General features: G+C 36.9%; 1 protein-coding gene across 4 annotated transcripts in view; it reads left to right on the top strand.

Moving 5' to 3' along the window:
- The first annotated feature begins 11124 nt into the window (after positions 1-11124).
- Positions 11125-23288, top strand: part of LOC119785202 (receptor-type tyrosine-protein phosphatase F-like) — a 271065-nt gene continuing 258901 nt past the window's right edge. For 2 of the 4 annotated variants that reach the window (XM_038287677.1, XM_038287674.1), the window contains exon 1: positions 11125-11711. The gene's annotated coding sequence lies outside the window, so the exon portion shown is untranslated. The remainder of the gene's footprint in view (positions 11712-23288) is intronic. The other 2 variants (XM_038287678.1, XM_038287676.1) reach the window with 1 other exon arrangement.

Raw genomic sequence — 23288 nt, 5'->3', positions numbered from 1 at the left:
ATAAAAAGCCATTGTAAATCATCTTTTCAGTTTGCTCATTAGCATAAAGCATTTTTCATTATACTGGCACCCCTCATTGGCTCATCAGTCTTCAGTTTTTGCTTTCCATATTCAAATTGGTATTAACCTGGAAAGTCTTTTATTCATTTCTGTCATTTTTTTAAAGGCTGTTTTCTAACTAACTTATACCCCAACTCCTCTTGTTTAGTTTATAATCAGTTTGATACTCGTTAGTTATGTTCTGCCCTTTTTACTTCTAGTTTTCCAGGTTTGTAAACAAAGCAAAGTCCCCCAAAGTGAGTAAAGTAGTATTATCTGCTTCTATTATTGCACATGGTTAAAGTATTCTAATAAAAGTGGTCCTGAATGAATTGAATAAGTTTATACTGTTCATTAAGAAATGAATAATTTCCTCATTGTGAAATGGAATTTCAATGGGCCCCCACTGGCTATTCTCAACTACAAGGCCCTAAAGACCCATGCATGTTGCAAATTAACCAAAAAATAGAGCAGAAATAGAAAGACTAAGGAAGAGGGATTGCTAGTTTTCAGTTATTTTATTAGAAATCAAAATAAAGCTGTACAGTGGCCATAAAGACCAGTGAATGCACAATTTTGGCATTATGTTGTTTATGTGCTTTGAATATCTCTCAGTGTACTGTTCAATTGTGTAAAAACTAAAGGTTATGGAACAACTGCAGACTTTTCTGGACATAACCGTCCATCTATGTATAAATGCAGATCTGAGGTTAAAAAAGGCAAGATGAAACCACAAAGATATCACAGCTACTGGTGACTTTGGAGGAGATGCAGTGATCCACAGCTTAGGAGGTAGAATATTTGGAAAATAGTGATCAGGAGAGATAAGACACAACGTTTTGGGCTTCACCCTTTCAGGGCTAATCCTGCACATCTCTGTAAAAACACAACCGCCTGCTCAGTTAAGAAATAGTGCCATTATCATGGTGTGATGACTTTTAGAAAGAAATTATTCACGCTAATTAAAGGACTAATTTTAATCACTCCACGAAATTATGGAAAAAAACTGGTCCACAGTTATATAGGATTTTTTTTTAATATTTAATTAAATACATTGTTGAATTTGCTGTTAGATAAATCTGCAGGTTGTAAAATGGTATGACGTGCAGTAAATAGAACTATAGTGTCCCTGTTTACCTGCGTTGTTTGTATGGCATACAGAATGGGCATTTTATCAAGCTACTGGAGAAACAAATAACATTTATCATTTCCTTCTCAATATCAAGGTTTTGTTTAAAAAGTTGCCTCTAGTCAACATCTAATCTTTTAAAACTACAACAATTATATTGTACTGAGTGTTTATAACAGGACAACCTCACCATTTCTTTCACTTGGTAAACTTTTTATGCTGCATTAAACATGTGCCTCCATGCTTCACAACTTGCATAGAAATCATGACGGCAAAGTATTTAGATTACAAGCTAACATGTATTGAGTTTGGTAGTTTTTTGTAATATGTATGTCACAAACACTGCTGTGATAATTATAGATTTGCAACTTGCATTCCAACTATTTTGTCCAATTCAATCAACTTAAAATCTTATTGAGTTTATTGATCTTTTTGGTTGTAATGGACCTTTCCTTTCCTTTCCTTTCAAAAAAGAGTTCCAGCAAAACAAAGGCTCTGACTCTTAGTTGTATTCTATACACATCAATATGAGTAACCTATCTTTGGCTGACCTTTAAAAACATCTGACCGATCAAAGTGTAAAAATTATGGCCAGGCTTTCCTCAACATTTTCAGAGGCTTGGTGGATTCCAAACCCCTCTCACCAGTCATTTTGATCATCAAAACTTCAGTAAAAAAAAATACTGAGGTCATATTTGGGACTATTGTGGCCTTGGGGGCTAGAAAAAAATCTAATTTAAGAGTAATAGTTCAGATTTTTTTTTTGGTGTTTAGTTTTCTCCATTTATCCTGATATTTCGCTGCACAGGAGACAGGTCTTTTGAGTTGAGTGGAACAAGCAAATTCTTAGTTGTAATTTAATCTTGAATGCAGTTTTTATATAATCTTTAAGATAACTCCTATACAACATAGAGTCTGGTCAGTTCAGTACCAGAATCTGCCTTTAAACAATCAAGTACCAAACAAAGGATCTTTTATTTAGAATTATCTGCTGTGCAAATATTTTTTCCCACCTAATTTCTCCATAGTATTAAAAAAATTATTACGAAGGAGCCGCTGATAAGCGAAGCTTAAACCTAACATTATAAACGAGAAGCGTTCTGGAGTAGGAATTTTGTTCAAGTGCTCTATTGGGAATTAATTCTCTAACAGTAATGTTAGAGGTTTAAGAACATGTGAACTAATCAGACATGGAGATTCAATAATGCAGAATTAGGAGCCCAAAGGAGTCTGAATTCTTGGGGCTTACAGACAACCACCATTTGTATCTTTGAACTGACCCGTTGCAGAATGAAGTGTTACTGGTTGTTACAGGTACAGCCCTTTTTAGCCAAGATGGACATGCAACTAATCGAACCACTATAGCTGACATGAAAGTTGGTTCTGGGAACAGCGCCATAAAAAGACACTTTACTTATATAGCTCTACCTCTGGTTGTTTTGATGTTAGAAGCAAAGGGATCAAAGTTTCTTCCAAACCTTTTTTATTCTCTTTTCCGTTTTGTCCAAACTTTATTTTCTAAGGTTAATTTTAGAAATTAGAACTTAGGATTAGGCTGAAAAGCTTGTTTCCTTAGCATCCCAAGAGACCAGTAAACCTTTAAAAAAAAATGGGGAGGTTTTAATTGGAATTCTGACTCATCTATTCCCTCGCCGTATAAACCTATCCTTTTGGCTATTAACAAGTGGAGTAGTTGGCGTTAATGTCTCTCATCTTAGTTTTCTTCTAACTTCATCTTTAGTACCCATTTGCACAGAAAATGATTTAAGCAACCACAGCAGATTAGATTTATGAGGAAACTTTTACATTTTTCCAGTGTTTGCAGAAAGAAAATTCAGTAAGTAGCTGAGTGAAAGTTATTTTCCAAAAAAGTCATTGAAAGCCTAAAAAAGGCTTTCATTGACTACTGCAATCTCAAAGTTACTCAACCTCTAAGCCGAGTAATTTATAAGAGCAAATGTTTGCACATCCATTGTGGTTTCACACGATCTGTCTGTGCTGCTAAAGATAGAAAAGCTCAGACACCAGGACAGTTGATGGTATTGTTTTACAAACAAGACAAAGGATACAAAAACATAGCAAAAGAAGTTAAAATTCCATGAGATACAGTTGGAAATAAAGTTCACGTTTAAAGTGAATGTAACCTGGGCCTTATAGACACAGGAAACTATCAACAACTTGAAGCATATTTCTGAGGAGGAAGGAGGTCAAAAACCCTCCTCTGACTGAAGAAAACTTCAAGCAAGAATTGGTGGCATAGACCACTGAGGTTTCAATCTTGAGATAAGGAAAAAGTCAATGCTGAGGAGCTCAATACAGGACACACACCACGACTAACCAAAAAGCACAAGTAAAATCAGCTCCACTTTACTCACAACTAAATAAATAAATCAAAATCGTTGTAGTGTTCTTTTCATTGTGAAAATAAATCATAATTAATATATTTCTCTCTGAATCAACAATATCTTAAGAAGAAAGGAAGAAGTAGAAGTTGAAAAGAACAGCATACCTGTGATAAAGCATAGCAGAGGTTCACTGATGATTAGGGAACATTTTGGCTCCCTTGGCAATGGTAAATCTGCAGGATGAACTGAATTATCAAGGAATCCGAGGAGAAATCTCTATTTTTGTGTAATGAAATTGAAACTTGGCTGGTCATTTTGGCCTTCAAACTAAAAAAAATGACCCAAGTATATGTAAAGGTCTGCCAAGGCTTGGTTTCTCAAGAAGCCCTGGAAGATACTACAGTAACCATAATGGATTCCTGATGCAAATCTGAGAACATGAATGAACCTTCAGCAATGAAGAGTGGGCCAAGATTCCTCAGGAATGCACTTTGACCAGCTAAAGGAGGCTTTGCTAAGTGCTAAAGATTATTGTTATTAGTGAGTTGACTAAATCTAAGTATAATAGATTAAAAAATAATTGCATTTTGTGATGAATTTTGGGGAGAAACAGAGATGCTAAACTATTTAAATCACTCTGGTTTTATTGTTGTTGTAAAAAGTTTTTTTCATCTAAATTTCAGCAGTAAATGATGAGCCTGTCTGTCTTAATGTAAAATATACAACAAACTAAGCCTGCAATATGTTTTTTACTTTATTTATTGTTTTATATAATCATTAATTAATGTATTTTTATGTTTTAATCGATGTTAGATAAATCTTTATTAGGGAAATGTACCAAATGCTCCCTCTTTAAATTTACAAAAAGATTACCAGCTGGATTGGGTGGGGTTTTTTCCCAATCAGGCAATTTTTTTTCTTAGAGATTAAAAGGGGAAATATTAAGTTGATATATATCTATTTACATCCTTTGTACACATTAAATATTTATATCCTGTATAGCACTTCTGGATAGATGCTAACTACATTTCGTTGCTTTGTATTTGTGACAGTGTAATGACAATAAAGTTGAATTCTATTCTATTCTTAATATAAATATAATCTAGATAAAAAAAATAACAGTGCAGCAAATGACTATTTAAATAAGTCAAGCCCATAAAGGCCCACAGTAAAAATGTCAGGACCTTAAGGGTTTACCCTGCCTTTGCAAATTCTAAGTCATCTGAGTAATGACAAACACAAAATAGTGCAAGCCTCCAGAATGGACAAAGAGGAAGGTGTCAAACGCCTTTTTTCATAAAAATAAAGCAAAAGTCCAGCTGCCTCTGATTTTAGGCAGTTTTTTTTTCTAAAATCTTGGGACCACAAGGCAAAGGACCGATTAAGGTATCTGTACTGAGGCCTAAAGGAGGTAATGGTCACATTATTAGATAGCAGGTCATAATCCTATGCCTATTGGTGCTTATCAACTCTTTATTATTGCAAATAATTTGCTGATAAATTTACAGGCTTTCTTTATAGAGAACGTTTTTTTTTATCAGACCCATGAGGTTTGATATCGACTGGCTGAACTCTGGAAATGCGGTCCTCGGTTTAGAAAATCTGACAATGAAAAAGCATAGTTGCCCTCTGAGGAGTTTTTAGCAACTTCTGAAGGCAAAAAAAACCCTCAGTAAACATTGTCTCTGACCTTGAGACAGAAAGGTTGTTTATGAGTCTCCACACTGTCCACAGGAGAGGTCTTTAGCTGAAAAGCAGGTCTGTTGTTGGCCACCAGAGATTTGCTGCAGCCTTGCTGAGCACATGTACCAATTTCTCTGTCTGGCACCTACATATTGATGGTTGCTGTATCAAAACAATGGCCACCCTGTGAGTGTAATAATGCTGGCTAGGTCTCTTATTTGTCTGACAAGATCCTGCTCCAGAAACATTGTGCTTTGACCAGAGTTATCATTTGAACGCCAACAGGAACAGAAATCCTTTTCAATCACTTTGAGGTTGCATAGCAACTCATTATTGCTAAATGAAGTACAAACACACAGGTCCATGTGTGTGTTTGTGTGCGGTGAACAGAGGATGGCCCAGTTGCAGGGACATCTATTGCAGGGTTAACCTTGTGTAAACATAATTTGCACCAGTTATTAGATAAGGTGGAGAGATAGCCAGGCTGCAGTTCGGTAGGGGGTTCTGCCAAACTAACGATTGATCAGAGTAAGGTTAGGAAGTGAGGCGGGTGAAGTGTCAAAATCCTGAAGTTATTCAGGTCCTCATTACTGGGGGTCATATCATCCTTGCCCTGCGCATTCAACCAAATCCCTTGAGTGCCCAGGCACTAACAACCAGACTGCACCTGTAAGCACAGCCCGTTCTCTGTCCCCATTACAAAACTTCACTTTTAAATTTGCTAGTTTAAAAACTGTCCTTGACTGTAGAGCATGTGTTTTTTTTTTTTACTTATAATAATTAAATATGCATGATAATCTGCCTCTGTGTCAGTGAGCATTGGGGAATATGTCTCGCCTTCCATGCAGACTCCTGCCTTAAAGAACAATATTACCTCCTATTGAAATAAGCAGGGACCTGGCAAATATCTTTAAATTATGAATTATATTAATGTCCTGAGCAAGGAGAGCAGAAGTGGAAAAAAGGCTACCAGATGCCTTTAATTTGGTGAGGAAGAAAATAGGAATAATAGGGCAATATTTATAAATGTTCTGTTACCAGTGATGATTCATGTCTTTGCTCCTTTCAGAGGCTCCCTGGGTGAGATATGAGGGTCAACTGCCAGAGGGGCTTCTTAGGAAGAACAGAAGGTGCAGTTTAACTCTAAGAACAAGGTCATTAAGGAAATGTTTGTCACAGCCTTCAGTTTTCTCTTTGACCTAAAACAATAGAGATTAATGAATAAGCCTAAAGGACACTTACATTTAAAAGCAATTGGGCCATACCAAGCTTTGGAACTACACTGGCCAAACGCCTTTTTACCTGATCCATCATCCAACCTAACTGATTCTATGGGTGTTCTTTTCTCTATATTAATCAAAAAAGTACAAATGTTTATTTGTTTGATTAAGAATATTAATGATAAGCAGTTTATTAGTGTTGATATATAAAAAATTGGCATTGATGCATTGATATTACACACAGAGCCATATATATATGCAAATATGTTTGGCTTTTTTAAATGAATTGCTTTCTAATACAATAATTCTATTTATTTTTATTTTTTTATGATTTCTAATAATTATAATATTTATTCAAAATCAAAATTCTGCACAAAAAAATGACAGACTATATAAGACATAAAAAGGAGAACTGTAAATGCAGAAAGAAGAGTAATGGGAAATTGAGAGAAAGGAAAACAGTTAAATAAAAAGGCCATGAAAAGAGTTTAGGGAAGATTCAAAAGCCACAGTGGTGTACAGAAAAAAAAAAACAACACTCATTTATTTATTGATTTTTGTCATTTATTATAATTTATGTTTTAGTGATAAAATAAAAGATAAGACCGAATAAAAAGAAGAACGAAAAAAATACAGGAAATACACACAGGGATACAGGAAAATAAAATACGTCTCAATACCAGATAAGAAAATTAACTAAAAGATAAAAAAAACAAACACATCAAAATGCTTAATATTCAACACATAGAAGCTGGGCACAAAATGGCCTAAGACCTCGCTGTGTAAATCAAGCCCTTAGTAATTTATACATGGATTGTTCACCTGTGCATTACCATGTAGTGTTTTTCTTCTCACTTTATCTTTTAACAAACCTTTTTATACCAATGTTCTTAAACTATGAAGTATCATCTTATTTTTTTCATGCAGGTAAAGGCCTATATTTTCTTGAATAATACAGATAAAATGTCAAAAAACAACACTCAAATCTCACTCATTTATTCAGCTACATTGTACATCAAAGCTTTTGTTTGTAAATTTCTGTAAACAAGTAAAATGAGGATATTAAGCACTGTTTCCTGCTCCCCCTTCACTCCTGCGGGAGTGTTCAGTCATACCTCCAGTACATGCATGCATATTCAACAGTTTCAGGCAGTAATGATAAATAGCCAAAAATAAGCCAAATAAAATACAAATAATAGACCCAAGTAGAATAGGTTTATATACTTTATTAATCACTTATTAATCACCGCACCGTACAAAAAATGAAACATAAATCCCTTTATTTTCCCTTTCTCCTTTTCTACCTTGACAGTCAACCTAAAGACTCACATTACATGTAACATAGTCTAGTGAGCATTTAATGCGGTGAATTTTGCTGTAGGTTGGATAAGGGATTCAGGTAGTGTATGCCTCGCATTTGGCTCAGCTGTATCTTACTCAAGTTTGACTCGCTGGAGGTGTGCAAGTAAACCGAGTCATCTGAACACTGCTGCAAACTCTTCAGCAAGGAAAATCCATATTAGTTATCCTTAAACTCACTAGAAGTTCCTAAGTGAAATCCTCACCTAATATACATATTTGTTCAATGCTATGATACTGCTGTAGGAGATGGGAATATCAACATTCACCTGACAGAAAGTGATTAAAAACAGTCTAAATTCATTTGAAAATATCTAATCTAAAGTATTCTAAAATATTTTACCTTAACCAAAACTACATGCATCAATCTCATTATATAAAATTATCTAAAAAAAAAAAAACTAATTTTAGAGCTTCAAAGAAAAAATATTATGACAAATATAATGTTGACGTCCCACTTAAGGGGGTAACAGAGGTTGTACTCCTGTGACTTATTTCCAATATGGAAACAGAGGGAAGTGGATTTTCTTTGTCTGACTGCAGCGACATCAGAGCTTGTAGAAGAAAGAAAAATCAGAGCGATCAGTGCTTTTATGTTGTCGCCAAAGTCTCCAACAACATAGTAAAAAGTCTTCTCTCTCTGACTGTGGGCAAGATTCAAGGGTGGGTCTTACCACCTGTCAGTACTATGGAAGAGGGAGGGGCTCACTCCCTAACTCACTGCTCGCTGAAGATGGTAAACTCATGGCAACCAGTGCTTTTTTCTTTATGACCAGACTCTCCAACAACACAGATAAAACTCGCTAGATTTGCTGTTAATCTCTTTTTTAAAGTCGCTACAGGAACTCAATAAATGACAGATTCCTCCAAACTAGGGCTGAAGCAATTAATCGAGTGAATCGTGATTAATCGATTATTGAAATAAACAGGCAACTAATTTAGTAATCGATTAATTGTTAACTGGAGTGTAGAGACTCTAAAACATGCCTTTAGGTGAGAGAGCAACCCACTTAGAGCAGCAATTATACTAAAATCGTTAAAAACAAATCTGCAAATATTTAGCATTTAATATAAAAATATTTTTGCGTTTTCACTATGCTCTATCCCAAACTCCTCAAGTGGAAAAGTTTTTTTTTTCACTTGGGTTTTTTTTTGCAGAAAGTCTTCTTTAAAGAACCTTTTGCAATCTGATTATTCATCTATTAATTGAAAAATTAATGGACGGAATAATCAATCATCAATAATTACCATTGGTTTGCTTTGCTTTAATGCTATGGATGGATTTTGCTGGATTATTTTATTTATTTTTTTTACAATAGAACTAGTTGGTTCCATTCATATAATGAAAGTTTACAACAGTAATTTTAAACCGGGTCTGTGAGTGCATTGCAAGGTATGCATGAAAATATTAAATTTTTTAGGTTGTAAAATAAAATAGAGGTGGAATCGGATTTCCTTTGTGAGTATCTGATTGAAAAATTTTATTAAAGTAATTTTTCTTTAATGTTTGAGTTCACCTTCACCCCAGGCTCACACCGACTCCGGTCTTACCGTTGCGGTGCGGTGGGTGCGGCGCCGCAGTGATTCCAAGTCATTAAAAAGACGTAAACCTCTCTCACCGGCTGCTGAGCTGTCCGGCTGCGGTTACCGAGACACTCCGGCGCTGCAGAAAATTCCGCAAGAAAGCTATCCTTGCGGCGTGCCGGAGCCCTCCGCAACAAGCTCTCGCAAAAATCCTTTATTTGGGCCGTGTTATCGCGTGAAGTTACGTGAACTCAAGTGAACTTCTGTTAAATCTCCGGACCTGTTGCCGGAGCCGCAGAGCCGCACCGCACCGTAGTCAAAAGGGCGGTGTGAGAGGGGGTGTGCGGGAGTTGCGGTCTCCGTCGGCTCGGTAACTGCACCGGAGCCAGTGTGAGCAAGGGGTCAGCTTTGAAACACATCTGAACCCAACAGAGGAACAGACTGGATGTAGAGAACAGCCTGGTATCAGCTGTTTTTCACAATGAGCTATTGGAGCTCATCCAAGCAAGCTTAGGCTGAATATAATTTTTGTTCTGTATTTTGTTCCCAATTCATCAAGTTTAAAGTCTTAGGGAAGCGGCTGTTCCAACAGTTGCAGTTCTGAATTTTCCTCAGTGGTGCCCAATTTTACACGAGTGAATAAACTGAATGTGATTGGTCGATTATCAAGGGGGCGGGATTGTTGTGGCAGACGGTTCGCAAGCCTTTGTGGTTGTGGCTGGTGTCTCCGAAGCATCTTACTAACCAGTTAGCAACTTAGTCCTAGTAGGTTCCCAATGGGAAACTACATTGGGACCAAGTAATATTTAGAAAAGACACTGTCAAGGAAAGCTATGGACAGCGGAAACATGCAAGAGGAGGAAAGTTTTGCGTTGGTGGTCATGGATGAGTCTCCTCCGTCATACATTTTTTATCTAAAGGATTAAAGAGGGGGCGAAGTTGTTGGAAGAGTTCGCCAGGGTGGCAGAAGCTTGGTTTGGTGTAGAAGGCTTACAGCAGTACGTTTGAGCCCTCGCCTCGCAACACTGCCAGTTCTGTTAGCTCTACGCCTGCTGAAGACACAGACGTCCATCCCCGTGAACACTGGTAACTCAATGGTAAAGGAAAAGATTCTTATTTAAATCAAGATGCTATGACCGAAAAAATTAGATGGACAGATGACTGTTGATATATGATTGGCCGAATGTACAAGCTGACATATAACTAACTGCCCCCCCCCCCCAGGTTTCAAGACAGGATTTTTTTTTAATAGAAATTTTTGAACTTTTGGGACAATATGGTCTGATAGAGAGTACATCTGTATACATGTTTAAGGTAGGATAATTTGAAATTTAATATGATGCTCAGTCTAAAACAATAAGTAAAATAGTTATTTTTGCATACTCAGTTATTGTACTTCCACTTATGGACAATCATCAATACTTATGACTCAAAGGGACACTGATGGTAAGACAAAATACACAGAGCTGTACACAAGTCAAAAAAGGTTGGTAAACACTGGTTTAGAGTATTAAACACCATAATAAAGTTGAGTTATTGATGGATTCTTTTTTTTTTTTTTGCATTGATTAAAAAATAATGAGACACACCAAAATTAAAACTAGTCAGTGGTTGACAAGAGCTTTTTAAACTGTTATGGGATTAGTGTGTTGGGGGTGGTGTCTGTGCCCAGGGGTCTATTGTTTCATAATGCGCCCCTGTCTTCGGTCATAATCACCTTCCATCTCTTTCAGTTTTATGATTTGTGGTTAGCGCAGAAAAAATAAGTAAATATTCGCGTTTTCGTGATAATGGTAACAAATAGACACTCAGAGAAGAAGAAGAAGAAAAAAATCCCACTGCTTGGCCGACCGAGCGACCTGTGCGTGTTTTCAGCACGGAGGCAGAGAGAAGCGTGACTGGGAAGGAAGGACAGACGCACCAACTCCATGCCTTTCGCTGCTCCTGTTCGATAATTAACTTAAAAAGGGTGCATTTCACAGACAAGGGGAGAAACTAGATTTCTTCTCTCCGTCTTTTACCCTCCTCTCTCTTTCTTTCTCTTGCTGTCAGCGACGCCGTACACTTGAGCGAGGCTGACGTTAACCCGCTAGCGGCAGCAGCGAACCGGAGCTGCCACGGAGTAAACCCACAGTAGACCCACAGTAAACCCCCCCCTTCCTCCTCCTCCTCCCGGTGTCGGCTGACCGGGATAGGACCTCGTGTTCCTCCGGACCTGGACTTCTATCTTCCCCACCTGTTCTTCAAAGAAACAATCAGCATTTCTTGCTTTTTACGCATTTCTCGCTTTTTACGCGCTCGGATCCTGACATGAAGTGGATTGGTTCAAACTAGTGAAGACGGGACTAAACCCGGTGCTGCTGCTTCACATAAGGACAGAAATGCAAACGGGGGCCACAAGGACGAGATTCAGTAAGTAAGACCTGATTTAATAAATAAAAAATATATAAATATACTCCATTGAACTTGAGTCAGGTTTGGCTGCTTTTAAGTTACCTAACTTGCATTGATTTATTTATTTTTCTATACATGAAAATGTATAAATCCGCATTCAATTTAAGACGGAACTTTCCAAAAAACAAAAAAATATTGCAAATAAGCTTGTGGGCTTAGAGACAGCCGCGCATGCAGTTTGTTGCTCCTCTATTTATCCAGACTGTATAGCCAGCAGCAACTTTTATGACTACAGCGCGTTATATTGGTCTACTGGAAGGACAGTGACAGAAATACAAAACATGAGACAGAGTGGTGTTTTTCATTCACTTCGCATGGCATTTTTTTTTTCTTAAATGAAAATAAAAACAGAGCCGTGCATGACTAAGCCGCCTGCACCTCTCCATGGACAGCCTGGCGTCGCAGTTGTCTTTGCAGGGGTTGAAATTTTCAGCCAAGCAGAAAATCTGTCGAGAATCACTAATGAAACATGGAGGGGGAGAAAAAAAAGGGGGGGAGGTGGTGATCTGTAGGGATTGAGCACGTCCTCACCCCGTGATTTAATATGCAATTTTAATGTGATCATTTCACCCATCATATAAATAATAATTTGTCAGAAATGTGGATGGTTTTCTTGGAAGATTGCTGTACTTCATCAAAGGGAGGTCTTTGGGTGTTCAAGTGCAAAGGCACCTGCCTGCTCTGTTTTTGTATGTTTTGTTTTTTTGCACCAAACTATTTCTGAACACTATTCCTTTTATGTTGAGGCAGGGGTGATGCAGTATTTCTTTGGGTCTTGGGCGGTGTTTGATTTGGTGCCCTTCCATCGGTGGGTGTTCGTCAAAGAAAAAAAGATCCCATTCTCTGGCCTTGTACTTGTCCCTAATGTTCCAAAGATCTCTATAGCAAATTAGCCCAGAGAGACAATTTTAATGCACATACTAGCGTAAATCTTCAATGCTAAATCTTTCTGCTTATATTATGATTCAGACAGACAATTTATCCAATACATGTAATTTGGTCAAATTGATTATAACAGATTATATCAGGTAGGTACTCCGATACCGTATGCAGTGTTGATAAAAAATGATGACACCCCTCGCAGTTATACGATTTAATGTACTTCAGGGCTCCTGGCAGCATATTTCAGCGTAGCAGGCCTCTACGATAAAATGCATTACAGCAGCACAGAAAGTTGGGAAGCTGGAGTACCTGGAGAGAACCCACACATGCACATGGAGAACATGCAAACATGCTGAAAGACGCCGGTAAGGCAGCAGTGCTACCCACTGCCCCACTGGGCAGCCTATGAACATACCGATGGTCGATAAAATGCAGCATTGATGCGCTGGTGTGGTTGCAGAATGCCACTTTTCACACATAAATGCCACTTCCCAGAATGCAGAAAAATACTAAAGAAAAAATATATTTTTTTATCCTGGTGATAACCGAGCTAGGGCTGCAACTTACGATTATTTTGCAAATCGATTATTTTTTTTTTTTTTTTGATTAATCGATTAGTAATCGGATAGCCAAAGGTTCAAAGATTTTTCACGAAAGTAAACCAGGTGGAACAAAAAAAAAAAGTCCGCTTCATGAGTTCTGGATAGAGTATACTGAAAGGCAAACACTTTTTCTTTTCTTAAATGCAAAATTTTTATGTATTTTTTTCACAATCTTGGTATAATTACTGCTATAAGTGGGTTGCTCTGTCAGCTAAAGGCATGTTTTAGAGTCTCTACACTCCAGTTAATGATTAATCGATTACTGAATTAGTAGACGATTATTTCAATAATTGATTAATGAGGATTAATACAATTAATTGTTTCAGCCCTAAACCCAGTGCATAATTCAGCTACTTTTTACAAGCTCTTTCATTTTGCCCTGATTGTATTAACATGATAGACAATATGTCTTAATCGTAATCCTTAATTTCAGACGATATGATGTAGCTTTAATATTGATATAAACAAAAGGAAGACCTTAGAAAGAATTGTCCACTACAGAATCCTATACAAATTTATCAGTTATTTTTCATGTTTATAGAAAATCGCCAGTATAAGAAAAAAATGTAGAAATATCTGCTTTAAAAACAAAACACATAAAACCTGGAACCTCAGTCACTTTCAGATACTGAAATGATAGACTCTAATGTATATTGAAATATAAGGAATGTCAGTTGTTGTCAACAAACTGACAACACTAAACCAAAACACTGCAAACTTGCACCATATACATTTAATTTTCTCCCAAACTGTTTACAATTTATCACTGCTGCACTTTAAGAAATTGAAATGTCATGAGAGCTGTACAAAACAAAATTTTGTTTTGCGTACAGCATGTGAATGCAAAATGACAATAAAAGTTGTCTAAGTTTAAGTCAGTCAAATCGGCATCATTGAATAAGATCATGTTGCACGGTACGTCACTCAGATATCAAGATTAGGGCTAAAATAATTAATCTTGATCAATCGATTATGGAAATGATCATGAGCTACTTTAGTAATTGATTAATCATTAACTTGTGTATACAGACTCTAAAACATGGCTTTGGCTGAAAGAGTAACCCACTCAAAGTAGTTATCATACGGAAATAAAAAAAATATACATCTTACATTCAAAATGAAAAACCTTTTTTGTCCGTAAATAGGCTCTATGCAGAAGTACTCAACGGGTCACTTGGGTAAATTCTTCTTTCAGAAATCTTTATCCATTCAATTATTCATTGATAAATTGAAAAACTGATTAATCAATTAGCAAATGAGTTATTAGTTTCAGCCCCAATCCACATTAAATTGCTGTACATCCCTACTAAAGAAGATAATTTTAGCGTTGGATGGTTGAAATAATAATAATAATAGAAATTGAACACCATTGATCTTACAATGGAGAAACAATGGAGAAACTCACTTCTGCATTTTAACCCAATCCCCTTGGGGAGCAGTGGGCTGCCATTGTGCGGCACCTGTGGAGAAATCAGAGGATCGCAGGCTGTGGGATCAAACCGGGTACTTGCAACCTTGTCAGAGCACAAGCACACTGCTGTAACCACTAGGCCACCACAAAGTGGGTGTACTTTCTCTTTATAATGCTTAAATTCTCAATGTAATCTCAATGCTTCTGTATAAATGCTTCCCGTGCTAATTGTGCTGGATACTGGCCAATCAAGACACAGTACTCGAAAATTGCAACATTCCAGGAATATTTATTCACAAATCTAGGCCAGACACAGTTTCACTGAATTCTAATATATTCTAAATAATTTTTGGTAAAAAGCTAAATACATTTTATTCATGTAACACACGTGGGCAAGTGTCAAACTGCCCTTAATTCATTAAAATACTTCACAGAAAAATAATGACAAAATGGTTGAGGTACATGGTTATGAAATATTTGGAAATGAATTGAGGAATTGAATAGACTAGTGTGTAAACTTGGAAAGTGGAGTGCTAGCCTTGCTTGAGCCTTTCAAATTAAGCCAACATGAGCACCATTGATGCTCTCTGAAAGGATTCAGTGTCCTTTGCAGGCTGTGTGTGTTTACCACTCTATTCTTTACAAACCTTTCAAATGAAATTGAAAAATAGGGTCTCATTCCTGACAAATGCAATCACAGGTCTGACGTTTTAAGACCAGTAGTCTGTGTGAGACAACGCTGGCCTTTTTGGTGGCGCGCCCTGATGGCTGCAGTTTAATTAGTCTGTGGCTTGGGTCGACTCTGTTCCAGGGACCAGTGGGTGTGGCCAAAAAAAAGAAAAGAAAAAAAGATCATACACAATGAGCAATCATCTGAGAGAAAATTGCATATTAAATCTTTTTCTGACACCATTTATAAACAGCCAATTTGATGCAATAACCTGCAGCCACTTTCCCTGGTTTTATTTATGACTTTTAATTAGGGATCTAACAGTTTTCTCAAAATTGGTTGTGAAAAATGATTGGCACATCAAACGCAAAATAGTTTTTTTTTTTCTTTTTTTACCTATGTATTCAATCTAAACTAATAATTCCTATAACTCGTCTATACAAACATTGATAACATACCCTTTGATGAGCGTTTCAATTTATGCTTTTAATAAAATGGAGATGAAGATTAGAGACACAACAGAGGGGATCCTGTAATTATTGCTTCCTTTTACTGACTCAGAGCTACCGTCTCTGCCACACCTCCTGCAGCATTTTTTTTCTTATTCCTATGTAATCGGTCTAAATCTAAATCAGGGCCGAACAGAAAACAAAAACCCACCAATAAACGACAGAAATATACCCATATCAGTAGATCCCATTTTTTTGTTGTTTATTAATTGATGTATTTTTCATTTTTTTCTTTGAAAGGTTAGGGAAGCAATTTTGTTTGCAGAGCGTCATGCTGAAATTGCCTTATTGCCATCCTTAATCAAAATATAACTCCATTTTAATTAGAACTGTCAGAGACACAATGAAGAGGCTTAAGCATTAGCCAGAGCATATCAAGATGATGTAGGGTGGGTTAGTTTCTTGCAGTTGCATCACTTGGGCTCTGACAAGAAAACTATGGCCTTACTGCAGGCTTGGGGTTTTTCACCCTCAGGTCTTGGCAGCTGAATAGACAATAGCAAGGTGCCTGTTTATTTGAAGATTTTGGTGAAACCAGCATAAGTTTCATACTATGCTGTGCTATTGCTCTATTTTTTTTTCTTAATTTCCTTTGAGAGAAGAAAACTCTTTCTTGCTGTGTTTTGACCTAGAGAGTGAGAATTACATTTTGTTGTCTTAAGGACAGATAAGTTTTCATTCAAACCTATGTTGACAGGCCTGATAGGCAAACATGCTGCTATAGCGTTATTGTTTACTTCGATCATGTTGACTAGATAAGGAGAGCCGGGGTGCCTTTAGGGTTTGTAGCAGTCTCTAATCTGGTTCATTTTTTTTGTTTTATCCTTATTTATCAGGTCTTTTTGTGGGCTGTGATGCATTTGGTCTCTTTTTCCTGCTTTCCTTAATTAACACTATAATTATCTACCTCAATCTGCATCGCCTGCATAGAACTAGCAATGCATTCCAGAGGGTATTAGACTTGGTTTACTCTAAAGCAAAGGTGATTCAACGGAAGACATGTGATTTAGATGACCATTATTCCTGAGGGATTAACCAATAGCCCACTGTGTTCTGCTACACTGCTTTATTCTTTCTTCTTTTTTTCTAAACACTCTTTTTTCAATTTTTAAAACAAGCCAAGGCTCCATAGGTGTTGACATCCTCTGTTAGACATACTGTACTATGTTATAAAAAGCTAGAATTCAAAGTAACATTAAGGAAACATTCTTTTTGATTTCTAATTTCACTAAGTCAATTTTTTATTTTTTTTTGTTCATTTGAGCCTCACAATTTAGAGCTCATTATTCTTCTTTCTTATAGAAAAACATAGACAATTTGTTTCTGATCCAAAATACTTTATAAAATATTAAAATATTACAGTTGAGTTTTCCTCAAAAAGTTGTAGATAATTTGTTATTGAATTATTTCACAATTAAACTTGTAAGACTTTAGAATGATGTCCATTTGGAAACCACATGTGCTTCCTTAATGCTGAATAACGTCTTCATTTTAACATGAAAGCACATCTCAACATCTGGTAAAAGAAATGTATTCGTATTTCAAATGCAAAAACCTCCACGGAACATAGTGTTGGTTATAAGGCTGTTGTAAAATAATTCAGCCAAATAAGTTCATAAACAAGCCAAGTAGAATTGAAGATACCCTGTTAAACTAAAGTAAGGAATTAATTAACAGTGTTAGTTCATTAAAATTGATGTTAAATCTTTTATTTACCAACATAAACCAGGGTGGTGGTCTTTTTGCTTTATATTTTTCGTACTCTTCAAACTTGGCTCATTTTGTACCCAAATCATTTTGGAGGCATTTGAAGCAGAGATTTTTCACCGAGCCTACGTCAGTACATTTTGGATTAGAAGTAAACTGAGTACAAGTCCTAAAAACATGATTTTCTGTCTTAGTCTGAGACAGATAAATGGACCTGCATTTGTTTAAGTAAATTTGCTTTCTAATATTAAATGAACGGATTTGGAGTGCAAAATGTTACACTTTGGTTATAAACAGTAATTTTAATTGTAAAAAAAGAAAAAAAAGCAGGAACTAGATGGGTTAGTGTGGCCGTGACACCGCTCCCTTCCCCCCCTTTCAGATTGTAGGTTCACTTATTAGGTCATGTGTATGTGCGTCCGCATTTTTTTTTTCCTTTCACAGAGACTGTGTGTTGCAAGTGGGAGCACTAGGTTGTGAAGGTTTTCTTGTATTTGTCAGGTTGGGGTCTGAACAGCTCCCTCTCCCAAGCACATCTCTAGTCCAGGACAGAGCCCATTCCCCCCGTCCTGCTATCCCTCCGTTGGCTGGCGCCTGGGGGTGCTCTGTGTTTGGGGGCGGATGCCCGGGCGGGTACTGGCTTATTCCTCTGGCTTATTCCTGGTGACTGCTTCCCGGGGCCTCGCTCCCTGGGTCCTGGCTGGGGCTCCAGCCAGGAGACTTTGGGGTGGCTGGTTGCCTGCGGAGCCCACGGACTCGTCCCCGCAGCTCCTGGGGGCTCCGGCGTTGCGGTGGCTGGGGGATTTCCTCGGGGGCCGTCTCTCCTCCTCCCTTGGTGGGGGTTGGATTTCCTGGGTTGGCCCCTCCTTGGTCCCTTTGCTCTTGGGGTCCCTTTGGGCGTCTGGGGCCTTGGGTCCCCCGGCGCTCGACTCGGTGCTCCGGAGTCTTTGGCTGTTCACAACCACTATTGAGCATTTTTCCTTTGGATAAACTTTACATGCACAAGTGCACTCTCACAAACAACTACAGGTGCTTGGCTCCAGGTACTTGAGATTCACTTCCATACAGAAAGCCCATATTCTTATCTTCAGGTAACACAGAGTACATGTCAGATTAAATAATACTACTTATACTTCAGGGATAGTATCAAGGTGGTAATTTATTGTATATCTTATACTATAACCGTTGGTTGTGCTGTTTTTTTAACTTCTCTTTGCAGTTGATGAAGCAGACTGAAGAGGTTTTATTGTTATCTCCCCTTTTATCTCTTTCATCTTTTCTCCTTTTTTTCTGTTTTTCCTGTCCTGTTCTACTTACATTGCAGTGTCCATACAATCTGTAATAATCGCTGCATGAATTATTATAAAGATTTATATGCATAAATCAAGTGGAACACTATGGCGATAGCCGTACTGCTCCACTTGTGAAAGCAAAATCTGTTGGGCTCTTTTTGGCATCAAGATAATTATTCTTATTGCCACATTGCAAGACAGGACACTGTAAGAAAAAAATTAAAAATTTAAACCCATGTTGTAAAAAGACTAGGTTTGGGCTTTATTTGATATTGAACGGCTCCGTTCCCGTTCTAATTCCTAGTCTTGATTCTGGTTTCTATTCTTTCTTAATCCGATTCTTTTAAGGGAAATTATCAAAAAAGCTTGTGGATATTTACATTTTCTGAAACATTTAAATTTGTGTAAAAATTAAAGGTATCGTGGAACATTTTTGTGAATTAAAGTTGGACTTAGAAAACCTTAACTTTGGTTTAGTACAGCTTTTCAAACAGTAAATAAAAACATTAAAACACTTTTCCTTATATCCATATTAGACAATTTTATGTCTGTATCTTCCTCTTACTGCAGTGCGGCGCTAGGGTGAGTGTTGAAGTTAGAAAAAGCAGTGCAACAGGTGTTATGCTAAGGAGGGTATCTTCACAGAATTTATATCCTCGGCGTTGTTTCCTGCGCCTCAGTTCCACTCAACTAGATGTGGAAGTAGTGATGTTTTGCTTTTGTGGTCAGAGGGACAATGAGATTCCTACTTAATTGTTCAGTTAGTGGTTACATCATATGAAACAGATCCTGACTTAAAAAAGATAAGCAATGAATAAATCAATGCTTAAATAATTCAATAGTTTTGAAGATGGAGATTAAGTACTTTTTATTACATCAAGAAGACATAGGAAATGAGGCGGGTATTTGTTAAAACAATGTAAAAGAAAGAGAGCATTAAAAAAAGGCTGTGCTCTCTCTGAGGAAGGTTCAATCCAAATGCAGGGGGAATTAATTCCCTGAGGGAACCTAATGCAGCACAACACCTGTGCAGCGGGTCAAAGGTAAAACCCTTTTCCTGTGAGTCCGGTGGTGTATACTCATGTCAGCCATCCTTTTATTAATACAATTCATTGCAAGTGTTGCATGGGTCGTGTATTTAATCCATGCTAATCCAAATTTTTTTAAAGACACTGCAGGAATAGGTGGTAATATGCACTACTACGGGATCTTTTTGCTCGTATTCGGCCGCTTCTTTCTTCATTTAGGGGTCTGGGCCTAGAAATTAGGAATCGAAAATAAAACATTGGAATGATTCCATGAGAACTGAAAGGTTAAAGCTGATTCTAATCTGTTCTCACTTCTTTATTTTCTGTTCCTGACACTATAAATGATATGTTATGACTTACTTCGATTGGGGTATGGGGCCACTTAACAGTTCACCTTTAAAACATTGCTGCAGTTATATTAAAGTAACAGAGAACGTGACGGGGTAACCAGTATTTTCTCTGGCTGGGTGGAATATCATAGTATTTCCTCTCCCACACCTTTTACTGCAACCTGCCAACTATAAACTGTATGTCTGTTAAGCAGTAGACTGCAGGCCTATTAGACAAGCAGACAGCCTGGTAAAATATTCAGCTGATATAAACTCGTTGAAGTGATCTTGCTGTAAAAATAGCAACAAAGACGTAAATTAATTGCAGCAATAGGCAAATTTAAGAGATAACCTGTCCTGAATTTAGAGGGTTTTATTCTGTGATTTCTTTCAGTCTATGTATCAAACTAAGATAATAATAGATGAATGTTAGATGATGAAATAAAACTGTAACAGTACAACATAATGTTGCATCTTTTCTTTGTGTGTTAAATAAAAGCATTTTGATTGCAGGGACAATTAAAAAATCCTTGTGTAAATTCAGGTACAATAAACTGGTATTTTTGCTCAAGGCTCCTTTAATTTTTGGGAATTTTGTTTCTAAGCAGAATCTTATCTGGTTAATTAAAAGAAAAAAAAATCAATCTTAGTATCATTTTGTATTGGATTTTATTCTTTATATGACTAATTTATTACCAGAGGTTATGAATTTGGTTTTACCACTTTTACCCTCCTGTTTCAAAATGGGGCTACAGTACTTGCTGCTGTTACTTGCCCTCCCTGGAGTATCTCTTATTCTGCCAGGAGTCTTGGACTCCACAGAAACCAGCAATTGTTGTCAGGTATCTCACCAGTAGCAACCCATGTGGTGCCCTAGTTCTGCTTTGCTATGTTGGCAATTTGGTGTAGCAGGCCTGTAAAGACTTGTGTACCTGCTGTGATCTAGATGAAGTGGCCCTTCAGCTTGTAACAGACCTCTTTAAGAGTCGAACAAGTATTACTATCACCCACTGCAGTTTAGATGGGGTGGGATTGTGGAATAAGAACTAGCTAAATGACATCTAGACATCCCTGCACAGAACGAGCAGCGGGGCGTCAGGTGGGACTTACTGGGTGGCTGAAACTCATCTTTGAATATAGCATAGAGTGCTGTGGGACAAAATATAACGCAGATTGCTTCTGTTTTTACATTTTGTCACATGTATATTTTTCAGAAAAACAAAACAATCAGAGTAAAAACAAAACATAGTTTTATTCATTAAGGTCAGAAAATAAACTGATAAATATGTAAATATGTTTACCCCCAAACTATATAATCATGAATAATTTTGAAAGTCTTTACCTGCCTATCGCCTGAATAGATCCTCTGGTTGAAAATTTATCAAGAATAAGTCCTAAGAAAATGTGAGAGGCTAGTCCCAGACTTTTAGGAGTTTAGAGATGCTGTTACAGAGGCAATGATAGAGCTCCAGAATGGTACCTGGCAAACCAGGGAGAATAGCCATTATCCAAAAATGCAGAATATATGTAAGGGAAAAAAACTAAACTTTCCCAAAGCTGGTGAGCTCATTAAAATCCCCCTAAAACACAAATCATAAAGTGACCTTCTCTAACACTTGGGTAGTGACAGTGTGTACACTAGCAAGTCAAAGTCTGAGTGAAAGATAGAAATAATGGAGGGTTTTTAAGTGGACTAGTCAAAGTCTGAGCGACAAACGGAAATAATGGAGGGTTTTTGTTTGGTCTAGTCATGATAAATAGAAATAATGGAGAGTTTTTAATTGGTCTAGTCAAAGTCTGAGTGAAAAATAGAAATAATGGAGTGTTTTTAATTGGTCTAGTCAAAGTCTGAGTGAAAAATAGAAATAATGGATGGTTTTTATTTGGTCTATTCAAAGTCTGAGTGACAAATGGAAATAATGGAGGGTTTTTGTTTGGTCTAGTCATGATAAATAGAAACAATGGAGAGTTTTTAATTGATCTAGTCAAAGTCTGAGTGAAAAATAGAAATAATGGAGGGTTTTTATTTGGTCTAGTCAAAGTCTGAGTGACAAATAGAAATAATGGAGGGTTTTTATTTGGTCTAGTCATGATAAATAGAAACAATGGAGAGTTTTTAATTGATCTAGTCAAAGTCTGAGTGAAAAATAGAAACAATGGAGGGTTTTTAATTGGTCTAGTCAAAGTCTGAGTGAAAATAGAAATAATGGAGGGTTTTTATTTGGTCTAGTCAAAGTCTGAGTGACAAATATAAATAATGGAGGGTTTTTAATTGGTCTAGTCAAAGTCTGAGTGACAAATGGAAAAAATTGAGGCTTTTTGTTTGGTCTAGTCATGACAAATAGAAATAATGGAGGATTTTAATTGGTCTAGTCAAAGTCTGAGTGACAAATAGAAATAATGGAGGGTTTTTACTTGGTCTAGTCAAAGTCTGAGTGACAAATAGAAATAATGGAGGATTTTTAATTGGTCTAGTCAAAGTCTGAGTGACAAATAGAAATAATGGAGTGTTTTTAATTGGTCTAGTCAAAGTCTGAGTGAAAAATAGAAATAATGGAGTGTTTTTAATTGGTCTAGTCAAAGTCTGAGTGAAAAATAGAAATAATGGATGGTTTTTATTTGGTCTAGTCAAAGTCTGAGTGACAAATAGAAATAATGGAGGGTTTTTACTTGGTCTAGTCAAAGTCTGAGTGACAAATAGAAATAATGGAGGATTTTTAATTGGTCTAGTCAAAGTCTGAGTGACAAATAGAAATAATGGAGGGTTTTTATTTGGTCTAGTCATGATAAATAGAAACAATGGAGAGTTTTTAATTGATCTAGTCAAAGTCTGAGTGAAAAATAGAAACAATGGAGGGTTTTTAATTGGTCTAGTCAAAGTCTGAGTGAAAAATAGAAATAATGGAGGGTTTTTATTTGGTCTAGTCAAAGTCTGAGTGACAAATATAAATAATGGAGGGTTTTTAATTGGTCTAGTCAAAGTCTGAGTGACAAATGGAAAAAATTGAGGCTTTTTGTTTGGTCTAGTCATGACAAATAGAAATAATGGAGGATTTTAATTGGTCTAGTCAAAGTCTGAGTGACAAATAGAAATAATGGAGGGTT

The sequence above is a fragment of the Cyprinodon tularosa genome, unplaced genomic scaffold (genome assembly GCF_016077235.1).
Source record: "Cyprinodon tularosa strain WSP-4 unplaced genomic scaffold, ASM1607723v1 ctg243, whole genome shotgun sequence".
NCBI classification, from domain to species: domain Eukaryota; kingdom Metazoa; phylum Chordata; class Actinopteri; order Cyprinodontiformes; family Cyprinodontidae; genus Cyprinodon; species Cyprinodon tularosa.
The sequence above is the reverse complement of the archived record's forward strand: the minus strand, read 5'-3'. Positions and strand labels throughout refer to the sequence as shown.